Source organism: Dendrobium catenatum, unplaced genomic scaffold (genome assembly GCF_001605985.2).
Source record: "Dendrobium catenatum unplaced genomic scaffold, ASM160598v2 fragScaff_scaffold_1617, whole genome shotgun sequence".
NCBI lineage: Eukaryota > Viridiplantae > Streptophyta > Magnoliopsida > Asparagales > Orchidaceae > Dendrobium > Dendrobium catenatum.
Window position 1 is genome coordinate 2023269 of NW_021320079.1, and position 16694 is coordinate 2039962.

Genomic DNA, 16694 nt, shown 5'->3' on the forward strand with positions numbered 1-16694 from the left:
GGGTACAGTTAGTATTGTAATGTTGTTCTGTTCTGGTGCTATAAGCACAACGGGAGACATAAGGGGCCAGAATCCATTGAGATTCTGTTTATGTCAGGGAAGGGATGCATAAGGGGCCAGAATCCATCGAGATTCTGTTTGTGTCAGGGACATCTGAAATCTGATATCTGAATCTGCTCTGTGAATTATTTGATTTCTTATTTCTGTACGATTCTGTCTGCTCTGTGATTTGAAAGCTTTATGATATCTATTCCGAACTCCGATTCGATATGACTTCAATTTTCTGTATCCGTAAGCTAATTTCTGATTGAGCTATTATCTGTTCTGTCTGTTATACGATTTCTGTATGATTGTTCAAATTTTGTACGGATACTTTTCTGATGTGATTTCTGATGAGAGTTTTTGATGATTTTGATTGGTGATTGATGTCTTGCTGAGCTGTTAACTCATCCTTATTTTCTGCGTGGTTTTCAAGTTCTGGGAAAAGGAAGGAGGTCTTGGACTAGACGTTCTGAGTCTGATCTGTGATTAAATACTTGATACTTTTTATTTTTGTACAGTCATGGCTTTTCTGTTATGTTCTATTCTTTTTGTCTGTAAGTCATGTACTGTATCTGTATATGATTATTTAGATGAAAGAAAAAATAGATGAACTGCGCTGTGTTTGGATGTTTATAGTAGCTCTGTGTTTTTCTGTCTGTTTTATATTTGGAAGAAAGTTCTGAAGCAAATTTCAAAGCCAGATCCTGGATTTGTTGGCTCCGTCGCGGCCCAATGCGAGCGGGATCCGTCCCAATCGGGTTGTGTCGTGACACTCACACACACATCACATACACTAGACTTGACCTCAAGACCTCTTAGTTGGTAGCATAAACTCTCAATCAATTGACCAAATGAGTTGTGTATTAACTCATATTTCAAATTAATAAAAAATAAGTGCAAAATATTTATATATCAATCATATCATATTTATATAAGTATTGGTTTTTTTTTTTTTGTGGGGGGGGGGGGGGGTGGAATTAGGGGCAAAGCTTGTATGGATTAATGAAAAAGTAAATAATTACATGCGTAAAAATAGTAAAAGAGAACCGATGAGCTCGACAACAAAAAGAGAGCCGCCACGTAAAAAATTACAGTAAGAAGAAAAGAAAAAGAGAGGAGGTAGCACTGAAGGACTTAGGGTGCTTCAAAAATGGGGTCGGATCCAACAAGCAGATATCATAGAGAGTTAATAGAGAAAAATTGTAACCACTGCATGCCAAGAGGCCGTCCAAGGGGCCACAGGTTGATAGCACCAATCATCATCATTCTTCCAAAAAAATACCATTGGCACCGAGATTTAGCAAAGCAACACTCGTGGGGTAAAAAACCAAAGCCAAAGAGGGAGAGCAGCAACCCAAGCCCATAATTAGAGCAGCTGAATAATAGAGGAGTGGTTCTTCCATAGAGCAATCTTGCTCAAAATAGCCTTCCTGATTTTAACAATGAGCGTAACTTGGCAGTTTATAGAACCACCAAATATTTTTTTCGTTTCTTTCTCTCTAGATAAAATAAATAATATCGCAAGTATATAGTATATATAAGCTTTTCTTGATAACAGATAAGCCTTACTCGGTGATGCTATCAAAAGTTTGGTGCAGGTTCAGGCACATAAGTCGATCCCTCAGCCAGGGAAGAAAGGACTTAATGGTGGAGAAAGTGTAATCACATTCAAAAAACAAATGTGTTGTGATTCCTAATCAGTAAAATAGAAAGAGCAGTAATCTAGAGAGTGAATTCCACAGTGAGCTAAGACATCAGCAGTTTTGAGACCACCACAGAAGGCCATCCACATAAAAGAAGAAAAACGTGGCGCATATCTTTAGTGCCAGGTAACTAATGTGGAAGAAGAAAAAAATTGCAAGGATAAATACTTGAAGCTTGAGTTTCAGTTATCCATCCACTGGTGGCCTATGTTTTACTTAGCAATAGGAATTTCTTTTATCACAGCAGTAAGGGTGAAATCATGGAGGGAGGGAGGGCCCAAGTACCATTAATGATGATTTTACTGACATCCCAGAGGGATAATATTTCACTACAATTCTCGAAATTATGCATTGTGATTAGTTCAACAATGGAATTACCATTGCACCACAAGTCCCAAAGGAGGGAGAGGTTACTAGACTGATGAATGGTGAGGGAGATGGATTGCCTAGTGCTAACAGCTACATAGGCACATTTGGGTTACACATGAATTGGTATTTAGAACACCACCAGTCAAAGAGAAAATTGTTTGAGTTAAGAAATCTCCGAACAAGAGAGGATGAGAAGGCATGGTATATAGTATCAATGGCATGATTTCCTAAACCACCATAAGACTTTCGCTTGCAGGTATCTCTCCATGAGATAGTATGCAACTTCCTTAGGTTAATATTGCCAAAATAAGAAAATATAGAACAAAGACTGTTAATATTTTTGCAACTAGCTTTAGGTATAATAGAACCTCTGATCCAGTAGGCAAGGGTGTTGTAAATGGTGAATTTAATAAATTGAATTTTGACCGCAAAAGTGAGGGTTTTAGCCTTCTAGCCATCCAGCAAGTTTGAAATTTTATGAATCAAAGGATGAAAATTTGATTGCCTCAATTTCCTCTAGAAAATGGAAATTCCCAAGTATTTCATGAAGGAGTGTGATAAGGTAATATTCAGAACATCACATATTTCCTAGCCCTGAGAGCAATTTTTGGTGATAAAGATGGCGCTTTTAGAGGGGTTGACATGGAGTCCAGAGATTGCAGCACAGTGGTGGAGAATACTGTTGAGGTTTCTAACATTGCCCATAGTTGCACGGCTAAAGATAAGTAGGTTGACAGCAAACAAAAGGTGGGAGACATAAGAATTACCTACAGTCATTTCAAAAAAAAAATTGTTATTGGCAACCACCATGTCTAAATAAGAAGATAGGACATCCATGACAATGCTGAAGAGATAAGGGGAGAGCGGGCATCCCTGATGAAGCCCAGAAGCAGAAGGGAAGAAACCTTGAAGAGCCCCGTTGATGCACAAAGATAAATGAAAATCCAAAACACAAGCTTTAATCAAAGAAACAAACACCTTAGGGAAGCCTTTGGCAGCAAGACATTCCAAAAGAAACTCCCTAGAAATGGTATCAAAAGCTTTAGCAATATCAAATTTTGCACAAAAGAAACTATTTCTTGGGTTCCTGTTAAAGTTTCCTAGTAATTTAGCACAAGAATGATGTTGTTAGAAATAATTATATTCTTGATAATTCATCATTGACTAGAATGTATAATGAACGACATAACATCTTTCATCCTGTTGCAATAATTTTTGCAATGATATTATACATAACATTGCATAAGGAGATATGCCTGAAGTCCTTGATGTTGGTGACATGCGGTAACTTGGGAATGAGAGAAATAACAGTGGCTTTGACTTATCTAGGCATATAAGCATTAGAGAAGAAGGATAACACAACATCACAAATTTGAACCCCAATAGTATTCCAAAATGATTTATTAAAATCAAAGATGTATCCGTCAGGACCTGGGGCCGAACATGATGGGCCTGAATAAACAATGCATTTAATCTCTTTCATGGTTACAAGAGCAATCAAGTTGGCCAATAGGTGGGTGGGAATAGTATTTCCAGGTAGTATGCTTAGGGCCTTAGAGGGCTTAGGATGGGTGGGGTTGAATAAGTGTTAAATAAAGGCATTAGAGATGTCGACAATAGAGGTAAGAACTCCCAGGTCCGAGTGTATTTCCTTGATTGGGTTACAATTTTTATGGATATTAATCTTGGAATAGAGGAATTTAAGATCATCTTCCCCATTGAAAATCTATTTGTCTTTATCCTGCTGAATAATCCAGTTGGACAGGGAAGTTTGGCAGTAGGAAAGCTTAAGGTTAGCACTTTTCAGGGCTTCATTAAGGTAAGGGTTAATTGGGTTGGCCTAAATATAACTGAGCATAGAGTTTTGGTGGCCATTTAAAGAGTCTAGCTCTTTTTGGAGGAGAATAGAGTTAGCCTTGCTTGATAGAAATTTTGACATTTTTTAGCATATAGTAGAAGGAGCAGAGCGAGATCCCCTTGTTCGATTGTGAGATAGTTTCAATCAAGAGATTCCAAAACTCAATATTCTTGGACCAATAATTCTTGTACATGAATCTATGATTTTTATCAGGTTCAACAATAGGATACAATATTAGAGGGGAGTGATCAGACCATTGGCGATCACTAACCCTATAAAAGGAATTGGGAAAGGAGGAAAGCAAGACGTTTACTAGGATGTGGTCAAGCTTGATACGAATGGGGTTTTCAGCTCTTTTGTAGAACAAGGTGTAGAAGTGCCCCACAGATGAGAGGTCATAAGCTAGAATGTTAATTATCAAGTCGTTAAATATCTCTACACTTGTTGAATGAGAGCTTAGTCCCACCGACCTTCTTAGAATTAAGGGTTGGGGCAGTAGTTAAACTCTCCTAAAATAGCCCAAGAGGAAAGCATATTGAAAAAAATAATACTAGCAATAGTTTGCAGTTTCTTCCACATTAGTTGCCTTTCACCTAAATGGTTGGAATCATATACAAACTGCCAGGAGGCAAAGAAAATTGTGTCATGGATGAGTTGGATCAAAGTAAATTGAAGTTTGAAATCAACAGCATTGGGGTTCCATTTTATCCAGATATGACTAGGATCAGGGAAAGCAAAATTTTTTGTAGAAGGCTTTGGTTTGGAAGACATTGTGGGTAGCAGCAAACTAGAGGTCATTGGTTGAGGAGGACAAGATTTTAGCCTCCAAAATGAAGAGTAGGTTTACATTGTGGCTGGAAATAAGATGCTTGCAGCTCAAAACTTTGGCAGGGCTATTAAAACTATGGACATTCCAGGAAACAAGCTTGGAGAGGATCATTGGTATTTAGGAGGGTGATGACTGCCTTTTTGCATGTTTAGCTCTTGTGCTTTTAGGGTTGTGGGCAGCTGGTTATTGAGGTTGTTGTGATGAAGGACCGTGGTGAGGTTCTTGTTCGATGGAAGGGAAGTTTGAGTAAGGGGTGTAGGAGTGGGAGTGGGTGGAGATAAAGTTGGAGGAAGAAGTATGGGTGGGGCTCTGAATTTTTTTTTAGAAGGTAATATGAGAGAGACAGAGGTTATTAGTTTGAGGGGATTGGAAATGGGGGGTTTGGATTGTTATTTTTCGGGTTGTCCTACACAACTAGGGCAGAGAATTGTTCCTGGTGTCAGTGGTGAGCGAGTTAGTGTACGGGGGAAGTGGGTCTGCATGAGTGCACACTTCCTCAGAAGGAGAGTTAATATTTGAAATTTGTGAGAAGGAAGGGTTGGTTGTGGAGAAATTGCTTGGGTGATTAAAGGGGGAGGGAGGCAGATGGGTGGTGGTTGGAAGTGGGGGCATAGTGACTATCAGCCTATGTAGAGGAGTGTGTTGGGGTTTCCGACTAGTACTTTGCCTCTAGGACGATTTGGGTTTTGGGTCTGAGGGGTGGGGCTTTTTTAGCAAAGGGTAGGGGGATGCATGATTGAGTCACAATGAGAGCAAGGTTCAAGCTTCCAGTCTTAAATGACTTTAAGAGGTATAATCTCCCCATCAACATAGTAATAAATTTCATTAGGGAAGTGGGAGGTGCTAATAACCTGGACACAAGCAAACGTAAGACAAGTTTTAGCAGGTATGAGCGAATCGACTGCAAGAGGGATGCCAACACAGCTAGCAATTTTGAAAATGCCCCTGTGGGTCCAACTAGAGAGGGGGAAGTTCATGATTTTGATCCATAAGGTAATTGAAGGGAACTCTTCACGCTTGAGAGTGAAATCAGGGGTCCATTTTTGGAGGATGAAGGGTTTTTCGAAAAAAAAAAAAAACAGGGGCCACCCAACCAAGCAAATACTCCTCCATGGTAGAGAACTTAAAAGAAAAAGAATCCATCGTCCATGGTGAGCAGGGAGGGACAGGGTGCCTTTCAATATCCATGCTTTGTTGATGGCTGCGAGAAGCGACTCGTAAAAGGACCTTTTGCCTATCGAGTATCCCATTAGGGACAACAACCACTATGGCGCACCAGCAGTGAACATGTCCTTGGTGAACTAAGCAGTGATGTTGTGGGTCGGATAGAGGGCGAGGAAATGTGATAACTCAGTAGAAACTTGGAAGCTAGAGGTGAGGAAGTCCTTCCAGTTGAGAGGAGGCACGCGGGGGGGTTTTTGGTTCTTTTAATGATTTTAGAGCTCTATTAGTTTCTTTGCCTGGTTTACTTTCAGTGGCTGAATTTGTGGGAAAAAAAAAAGTTTTGGAAGCACTTGCATTGCACAATATTAGTAGACCTGCAACTCTACATTAACAAAGTTCTCTGTTGTGCTATAGTTTTCTTCAGCTTTAACAATTGATTCAGTCACTTTTTACATCATAAAAATTGTTCACTATTACCTCTTTTTATGTGTGGTTGCTTAACTATTCAAGCTATCCTTTGCATTTTCCAATGCAAAATTTTGTAAATTGTAATTGATGAAACTACTATAACTTTCTGACATAATTTAAGATGGTCCAATGCATTGTAATTTTGAAATTTACAGTCTTCAAACTATAGAAATCAACATGAATTTGCTCATCATCTCTTACAATTACTATATACATCTTGTTTTTAGCTGAAATTATTATTATTATCTATTTGTTTTGTTAGAATATGCAATTTGTTTTTCAGTAAACCTGATTCACATAAATATTTAATTAAAAAAAAAACTTAAAACTACAAAGCCAATCTGATCTTTTGACAACTTTATTAACATATATGGTTCATGTTCGTTCAAGATAAATATATCATTGTTAAGAAGACCACAAGACAAAACTTTGATTCAGGAGAGGGGAACAAAATAATGAACTCAGTAGCTGGTGGTGTCACAGCATGGTGTTTGCAGAAAGCATTCGACATGAAGTTGCATGAAAGCAATGGAATTCTAACCATGGGCCATGAAAATCATCTCCTATGTTGGATTCCACTGATTTGAGCCACTCAGAAGGCCCCATTGTTTTTTCTTCATGTCCACCATTTCTTCCCTATTTTTCTGCATGAATCATAAATCTCTTCCTCTTCCCATAATTCAATGGAGTCTGGACTGTGCTGATTAGTGTTCCGTCGAAGAAACTGATACGACTTTTCGGTTCCTATTACCTAACTTTGTTTTTAACTTTCTTGAATGGTTGCTTTCAGATAATGAATCAAAGCAGGCATGACTGCTTGAGCTCTTATGAAATACTTATTGGTACTTTTTTTAAAAAAAATTATGAGAATTTGACTTAGGCTTCTTTGGGACGTCTTCCTTCCGCATGGAGAATATCTATATAGTTGGTAGCATGTGTTACAATCATGGAGAATATCTTTTTTTGCGATGTTGCTCCACTATCTTTGTGCAGATTCCACTGTTGCTGTTTATCAAGAGATAGTATTATAGAAGACTTTTATGTGTTATGAAGATAAGCCTGGAACCAGCATTGAAGGTGTCAAGTATTCATCAGCATAAAAGGATAAATTGGAGGGCCATGAAGAGCACTCACATAAATTTAAAGTAGTTTTCAGAAAATTGTTGCAGGTTTGTTTTCAACCTTGATATGATACTTGCATAGTGTTTTTTGTGAGATTCATTAGTGTTGATGTGAAAGTGCATGGTGGTCTTTTTGGTATTGTAATTATTTAATTGATTGAGTCCTTCCTAAAGAAGATTTCTGCAAAAAAATTAAATGTGCACTTGATGTTGTTGGGTTAAGTTAATCAAGTCTGATTGTTACTATATATTAGGTTCGATTAAGTCTGCAAATAATAAAAAGAAATTGCCTGTAAGTTGAAGTTACCGAGATGCATGCAGACACTATTGGAAATTTTGGTATTTCAGACGAATATTTGCTGTAAAAATGCATAAATTCATCGGAAATTAATATTTCTGGTGGATCCAGTCGTCGCTAGAAAGCCGGTTGGAGAGATTTTTGGTTGGAAATATTTTTTTGGGAATGTTTCCAATGGATTTTCAGTGAAAAATTTGTTGGAAACATTGGCATGAAAGATCCATCATTAAAAAAAAAACCAACAGACAGACCTTATCTGTCCACTGGAAAATCCACTGGCATTCATTCCAATGGATATTTTGCTCTTTTTTTTCATTAGAACTTTACCGACAGATTTTGACCAAAAAATCGATAGAAATTCATCAAAACATAGTAGCAAAAAAAGCTCTTTCATACGAACAATTATTACGTCCTCCGACCGAATGCAGAGAAACATTCGGTCGCAGGCAAAAAACCACGGTACCGAGGTGTACCGAAAAACTCGGACCGAAAAACTCGGTACTCGGTACACCTCGGTACCGCGGCTTTTTTCCTGCTACCGAGTATTTCTCTCATTCGGTCGACCGAACCAAATAACAGAATAACAGTTTCTCTTATGATTATAAAAAACTAAGCAAAGCAATATATCATAACAATATAACAGTAAACCAAACAACTTTGAATAGAAATATTAATAAAAAAAACAACCCATTAAACAGCTAATTATAGCAATGCATGCGTATTCTGAAGTAGTACGTGAGACAAAATTAAGAAAAGAAATATGAAAAGTAACACATGAAAAACTATAACTAATCGTCGCCCCTCTCCTTGCTCTCCTTACCCTTTTGAGTCTGTTGCTAATGATATTGTTTTATGAATGCTTTTAACTCTACTTTCACCTAACTTTAATGCGCTTGCATATCAACTTGTGCTTACCATATTCGTTTTATTTCCCCTGTCAGAGTTATCTCCTTTCGACTGATTAGTGTTGCAATTCAGGATCTCTAATATGTGATTTTGATGATGAAAAACATTATTGATTGAATTGTAACATTTCTCATTAAATATTTTAGATATTTTTTTTGTCTATAAGCACTAACATTGCAGGTATGACAGATACTGCTCAAGGCTACTAAAAGCTCAAAAATGGGTAGAATAGGAATGTCAAGTAAACAGATCTCTATTTTTTTTTTTTTACTTATTTTCTATTTCTTGAGTTTGACCACATGAGAGTGTATGCAATTGGGTGATCGTGCACACACACACAGGGGTAGTGAGATAAATCTTAAAAGTTAAATTTTTTGTATTAATCATACTATACGACCAGTATAAAAAGAATGGGATTAACGACTAATTGAACAATTAGTTTTTTTGTGAATTAATCGTATTATAGGATCTAGATCGTATTGTGCGATTTGTTACGGTTTGAAAATCCTAGCCGTTGGATAAATTAAGTAAGATATTCAAATATCAATTTTTTAACTAATCATACTGTACGATCTGATTCGTACTATACATCTTAGTTAAATTAATCACCATAATTAGTCAATAAAATTATGATTTAATTCATAATAGCACGTCACACTTTACGATATTGATTGAAATCAACTAACTGTACTGTATAATGATAGTAGTACATGATGACTTACTGTGATGATTTCTAATCATCTTAGGACTCGTCCTGTATGAACATAGAGAAAAACTAATAGATCGTACTCGACGATCTTCGGTTCATATTGTACGATGTGTTCGAAAATTTGAATAGTTCATCTAAATAACTATGATGATTTCATTGTACTGGACTGGTTTAGTTTTTGAACTAATCATAATGTACGAACTCAAATTGTACTACACTAAAGGAGCAAATTATATTAGATGTCCTCTATCCCTAGTGTGTGGAACTAGTTGCCAGTATAGAGGTAGTTATCCATTTTGCCACAATCAGGGCTCTATTCTACTTATTATACTTCATTTCCTTGGCATAATCTAAGTTGCTCCAAGCTTTGTTCAAATCAGCCCAAATAATCTCATCAATTCACTAAGGTTTGTCATTCAACTTGTAAATATTTATGAACATATCTCACAGGCAAGTCGGCTCTGTTTCTCAAAGTTCTTTCTGATCCTATCATTATATTGAGCCAGCCATCTGAAATCTATCTATTTGACAATCACTTTGCAAAAAAATTAGCCAAGAATTTAAAATGTACATTTGATCTTTGTAGTATTGATTTATCTCAAACTATTGAAATCACATTTCATGAATGTCTTGTGGTATTTTCTTCTAAAATACATATGGAGAATCATACTTACTTATGATGATGTCTCTGTATGGGCTTTGGATGGGTTAAAGCTATATAATAAATAAAATATTTCATATTATTACTTCTTCATATGTGGATGTATATTAAAAAGCAATATATATGTATGTATATTTATCAAGCTTTATGTACATGCAAACATTTGTTGATGATGAACCTGTAATAACCCGCAATTTCAAGTTCCCTAAATTTTAGAAATTTTTTCTGTGAGAGCACTACGGTGTTGTACTTGCGAATGTAGTAGCATTGATAGAGCTACTACGCAAGAAGAGTTGAGCCCCAACATTGAGCTCTCAGGTTTTTGGGCAATTAATAGGGCACATCGGCGATAGGGTCTTGGACACTATGGCGTTGGACATGAAATTTCATTTTTATATAAAAATATTCAAATCCAATATTTCATGCCTTGTTGGGGAAGAAAGGGGAGAGAAGGGGGAAGAGAGGAGAGAGAAAGTTCATTATGACCATTTCTATTTGTCACTTTAGTAAAAAAAGTGTTCTGATTGAGGTAGGTAACATGAATCCTATTATTTTTTTCAAAGATTTTGATTTCTCGAATTTTATCTCTCTTAAATTTGATTAAGATGCAATGCCTTAATTTAGTGATTTTTTATCGTGTATTTTTTGATATGTGATAGATATCATCATCCTGAACATTTTGATTGGTTAATATTCAAGGTTCACTATGTGCTTTAGCTTATATGTCATTTTAATAAAAAAAAGTAATATAATGTTGAATATAGAAAGACCAGGAGTCAACATATTACTTTTAGACATAGACCACATGATATGTATGTATTTACTATTCATTTTGTATCATATGTATTTTTGACATACTACAAATATACTGATAAGTATGCTGACAACTGCATTGAAAGCCACCTGACCGACTTGTGATATGTGATATGCAACAAATTCCTTAAAATAGAACTAATATGGTTGAGACTGATTTCTGTAGGGTTGTCCTATAGGATTGGACATAGAAAAAATATCATAGGCATCCAAGTGTCCTACTTTACATTCCAGATACTCATTAACTGAGGTTTCACTTGAGTTAAATATCTTTTCATCAATTGAGTCATTGTCACCGCCGTCATCAATATAAATTTCAATTTTTTCAAATTGTATCTCAATAATACATAATGTTTGGTCCTCAACATCATGGACTGGTTCCTTAAAATTTGGCATTCTCTTTTCTTGATGCATAACTTGTATCATATCATGGCTCTCAATAATACCTCAAGTTATAGTTTAAATAACTACAAGCCAATCTTACGTTTCACTCACTCTATTTGGATATCTAGTTTAATAAACTTGAGCTACTTGGTGTGCTATGTTGAGGGATCAAATTAAGAATATCTCCTCTTTCGCTTCCCTTCAATACTACTATAAAGGGAATGTACCTTTATACCTTGATTTGGGATATGATCAAACCACTTAGTTAAAGAGGAATAATTGACTGTGGCCTTTTACTTAGATGTTGTAATTGAATAACCTCCTCTAAGTTATCATAGTAGTCACCTTCTTTTTTTGTGTGAGTGTTCCTTCTAATGAAAACACCATAATTTTCAAAAAAATTCCCTTCACATCAAGATCTAATGTGAAATCTATAACCATTCAAAAGGAAAATAGGATAGATGTTAATAGCTCGCAGAGATCTCCATGCAAGGTCAAGCAAGCCTTTCCTTAGAATTATATTTGTAGGTTTATGAACCCTACAAATTCTATGAAATATTAACATAACATAGAGAAATGTTAGAATGCATTAATCCATGTTAGTATAAAACATCTATAAAAATATATGAATGTCTTAAACCATATTGTGAACTTTTTTTTCTATGACAAGATAATCTATTATACATTCAATTATGATATGTTCTAATATCTATATGATTCATAGTTAAAAAAAAGAGTAAAATATTATACATTTATTCATACTGACATACCACAACCACAAAAAAAGTAATAAAATACTATTTGTTAGACAAAATTTTTGACAATATAATGACCTTAGAATTATAATGTACAAATTTTTATAATAATGTATAAGCAATTATAAAAAAATCCTTTGGTATCACACCTGCTTTGCATAAAACAACCCTATGGAGTCACACTCACTCTATTTAAATAAAGTGACAATCTTACGGAATCACACTTCTAATGATCTACTTCAATATCCTCAATCTCTTCTAGCAATATGCATAAAAAAGTTCAACATCTCATAAATAAAACATTTAAAATTAGCATGCATGACCTACACTCCCACAAGCTTTTTCTTATATTCTACATCTTTATGTGCATGTATTTTCTCTTGTAAGTCGAGTTAGATTCTTACATTTGCTTATGCTAATAAAGTGAAGCTTTTAGGACTTTATCCAACCAAATGACAAAAAAGTATCCACAAATGAAATCTTTACATCAACTAAAATCCCTTGACATAGTTAATTGATTTTAATCACCTTAAGAAGATTTGAAAATTAAATGTTCATACAAATGCACACATAAAACCAAAATCAAGTTAACCTTAAAAAAAATTCATATAATGCATTTTTTTCCATTATCTATCTATTATAATTGGCATTGACATATCATTATAATTTGTAGAATTGACTTATTACAAATGAAACCCTAAACTATGTGTGATGTTAATAGTTTTGATGTGTTTGATTCTCCTTGTGGTTTGGTGTCTCATCCTAGTGATTCTGTTGTGGCTGAATCAGTTGTGGTTACTTGGTAAGTGGCTATGGCTTATGTTAATATAGATGGTGTTAATGATAAGTTGGATGTAAATAACTGTGGGGTTAGCCTGTGTGCTACTCCCAACCCTTCTTCTAATTTTATTGTTGGTGGGGATGTTTTTTCTGCTATTGATGCTGATTTCTCTGTGCCTTGCGGGTTGGTCCATGGGGAACCCTCTTTGGGGGGGTTGGATGTGCATGCTAATGATCCTTCTAATGACTTTGAAGATGTTTCACTTGTGCATTCTCCAAATTTGGCTGTTTCTTCTATTAATGAGATTCAAAATATATTTGATGTGCCAATTTCTGTCATTTCTAAGGATTACTCACTTATTATTGACCATGAAGGAATCTTGTTTGGATCAATCTGATTGGCTTGACAGATATGCTTCCTCTCCTTGCGCTGGTGTTGGAGATGATTTGGGTGACCCCATGGGTGATTTTCATGAATTGTAAAGTTTGAATGTTGGTCGTCTCAATCAAAAAGATTTTTCTCGTGGCGGTAGCAAAACGCGATGGAGGAAATCTAAAAAACACTAGTTGGGTTTTTCTCCTTTGTCTATTATCGTTCGATGGCTAGTGGTTTGTCTTTTTCCTTGTAAGATTATTTGGTTGTTACTTGCAAGTTTTGGCTATTAGAACTTCTGGCTGCTCTCTAGAATAATGAATATTCTTGTTATCCTCTGGAGTCATCCCTCGTTTTGGTGCTTTTATTTTTGTTTGTCTTTTTTTTCCTGTTGTTCTTCTTTGTAATAGATAGAAACATTGGCTCGTAGGTTTTAATTCAAAGGCTATAATTTTAAAGAGCTTAATGTTCTTTAAAGGCTTGTAATTTTCATTTCAATTAACGTGTAGACCCATATGTGAGTTTCCTGAAAAAAAAAATGTAAATAAGAAAAGCAAAACCAAGCTTAAAAATTTGGGTTTTTTGTTTTAAACTCTTTGATATGTATGCTTGAATCTATTAAACCTTACAATACAACTATGTATGAAATTTTATTCTAATTTGTAAATAAGAACAACAAATCTAATCTTAAAAATTAGGATTTTTTTGTTTTAAACTCTTAGCAAACTGGCAAATTTTATAATACTTAATTACTCAGATGATTAGACTTAATTAGGGCCAAATTATGAACTAATTATTCATGTGATGTTAATTAAATTTATTTTGTGTTAAACTTTATTTTTCTTGATTCATCTAAATTAAGGGTGCCAAAAAATGACTTGATTCCATAACTCGATCTAAATCCGATTTGAAAAATTCAAGTTTGAATTGATTGATTAATTTTTGAGCTGGAATCAGGTTAAGAATGTTGACTCAAATAATTTTTGGGTTGTGTGTAGGTTGGCGTGAAAAAATTGAAATTGATCTGATTATCAATATTTAAATTCGGATTAAATGGGTAAATTTTGGGTTAAACGGTTCATGTTTATCTAAAAAATTGATAAACATGTCAAATGAGTTGGGTTTTGGTTTTCGATTTGAACATTTTAACCTGTATAATAAATATTTCAAGTTTAGGTCAGGCATTTCAGGTTGGGTCAAATTTAGGTCATACCGGAAATCTACCCACTAACCTGAATTGTCACCCCTAATCTAAACAAAGCCTTATGAATTCGCATGTTGATCTTCCTTTAAGCAATAGGTAATTAATGAAAATAAGACTATTAAAACTAGACATTGGTTAATTTAAAAGATATGTAATTTGGTTCATAAAAATTCTTTTCTGATATAAGAAATAATTAAGAAAATCACAAATAACATTTTACATGATCTCCAACTTTATTTTTCCTATTTTAAATAAAAAGAATTGAAGTCAATAATAAATTTTAAAAGTGCATTGCTACTCAAGCAAGATCTTAAAATAACTTTCTCAACTATTTGATGCCCAACTTACCTATTGTGTTATAGCTTAGATTTGTAACTAAAAGATCATCAATTCAAGGCCTTGCATATGCGTGCCTGTGTGAATGTGAAAATAAATTCATTCAAATACAAAAAAATATCTCCATACATCTTAGATGAATAACTCACAGAGCATGCATACTATTATCATGTATTAAATAGAAATTATCAGTGCTAAGTAATCTTAATAAAAAAGCTTAATTTAAGAAGTCACATGCATGTGAATGTGAATGGAAACACAATAGCATCTAGAACGGTACAAGTAAAAAATCTCTATTTTAGGTGCTAGAGCATCACATATTACATTCTCTTTCTAATTTAATATATATTTAAGGCTCCCTAGCTAGTTATTAATATACAATTAAGGTTCCCTAACTAGTTCTTTTTCTTTCAAGTTAACATGACTTGGAGAAAAAGGCATGGACCATTCTATCTTAGGGAAAGTTAAAGGCCTTTGTTATCTAATGTATTTCTTCCTTACCTCAATTAATTCATAATGGGAGTGATCAATCTCTTAATATTGTAGAGAAATTGAAGTAAATATAGTCAACACCTTAGTGATTGGTCATCCAAGGCTGTCATTTTTTTACATTAAAATTCAAACTTTGCATGTACTCACCTTGCAAATCTTTAATTTTTACAGACTATGCATTTCATTCATCTAGTATGATTTCATGTTTGGCTTCAAAATTTATTTTTCAAATCATCTGCAATGAACATATATACATCTATATTATATATAAAAGAGGGCAGTGAGGATAATTTGTTTGGTTAACTAATGCTAAACACAGTGGCAAGGCGCTCTAGTTTTGTTTTCTTTAAAGGAGACAATTAATCATCCTTATAACTATTTGAAGGACCCTTAAATGAACTTCTAAAGCACCAAAACTTGCCTTGTGAATTTTCTTAGATTTGATTAATAACAAAACATGATACATCCACGTCTGAATAGAAAGATAATTATGAAGAATCTTTTCTCCATCACAATTGGCTAATAAAATGCAACTACTATTGAATTCTCTCTATATTTTACATGTCAAAGACTTCAAATATTTTTCCCTCTGTGATATGGATTGGGTTTGGTAGCTTCTTTATTCCCACCCATTTTTCAGAGAGACCATATTTTACAAAAACCAACCCTCTAGACCAACTCTTAAATTAACTCATATTTAAAGGTCCAACCACTTGTTGTTATGCCAACATGAAATAAACCCTTGAGTATCACATACAAATTTACACATTCTCGAGAAGTACATGTTAATTAGTTTCAAATTGCATCTCTTGAAAAAGCTAGTCAAACACATAAAAATAATCATGGCTTTATATAAAAAAAATGGGTCAAAGTGATGCCATATGCCATGAAGATCTCAAGTAGTTCAGGATTTAAAGTAAATTTCAACCTTGAATATAACATCAACTTCTATAAAATAATGCATCTCCATAGAGGAGTATTTGCTTAATCATACCTTCTTCGAACATAAGCCACCAAATCATTTGGAAGATATAACTTCCTATGAAAAACGATCAGAATATCATTGATAATAATCGATATGACATAATAAATATTTATCAAACTGCTTGATTTTCTACCACTATGACCCTGCATTATACATAAAATTTTATGTGTTTTCTCTGCCCTAATGTTTCAAGCATGAGTTGAATAGCTCTTGACATATACTTTTTGCTATGATCTAATAAAATAAAATACATAATTGTATTAACATCAAGATCAAGAAGTTTTCTTTTGAAATGATATTAATAATATTAAAAGAATTACATCTATTTAGTGCTATAATGAACTTTTCTATAATGAAAACGCAACACATGAATAATTGTTCAACTACAGTTTACACACACCAACCATCCCATCCCCCCCCCCCCCCAAAAAAAAAAAACTTCGA

General features: G+C 34.4%; 1 long non-coding RNA gene across 2 annotated transcripts; it reads left to right on the forward strand.

Annotated features, from left to right (window-relative positions):
- Positions 1-6957: 6957 nt before the first annotated feature.
- On the forward strand, positions 6958-13670 carry LOC114581245. 2 transcript variants are annotated; one of them, XR_003703129.1, is made up of 3 exons: positions 6958-7173; positions 7427-7602; positions 13236-13670. It is a non-coding gene; the product is annotated as an uncharacterized LOC114581245 (long non-coding RNA). The 2 variants fall into 2 exon arrangements; XR_003703130.1 differs by having other exon boundaries at positions 13271-13393.
- Positions 13671-16694: the final 3024 nt, after the last annotated feature.